The 223-nt window shown below is 35.4% G+C and overlaps 1 protein-coding gene across 1 annotated transcript in view; it reads left to right on the top strand.

Moving 5' to 3' along the window:
• LOC119590790 (inactive dipeptidyl peptidase 10-like) overlaps nucleotides 1–223 on the top strand; it is a 39,595-nt gene that overhangs the window by 21,938 nt on the left and 17,434 nt on the right. The gene's annotated exons all lie outside the window — the stretch shown is intronic.

The following is a 223-nucleotide window of genomic DNA, read 5'->3' on the forward strand; positions in this document are numbered from 1 at the left end:
CAGTTGATGACTGTACTTGTAGGTGCTTTCGCCGGTGTCTTTGTCGTAAGGTCGGCATGTTAGTTTTTTCCCCAAATATAACTAAAAACTCGATTTTTTTTTTTTTTAATTGTGAAACAAGAAGAAAGGAAAGAACAGTGCGAACAGTGTTGACAGAAAAAGCGTATGTTACCCTTCGATAAACACTTTCCAAAATGTGTGTTATTCCTAAAGTGTTTTATAG

This window comes from Penaeus monodon, chromosome 27 (assembly GCF_015228065.2).
Source record: "Penaeus monodon isolate SGIC_2016 chromosome 27, NSTDA_Pmon_1, whole genome shotgun sequence".
Classification (NCBI taxonomy): Eukaryota; Metazoa; Arthropoda; class Malacostraca; order Decapoda; family Penaeidae; genus Penaeus; species Penaeus monodon.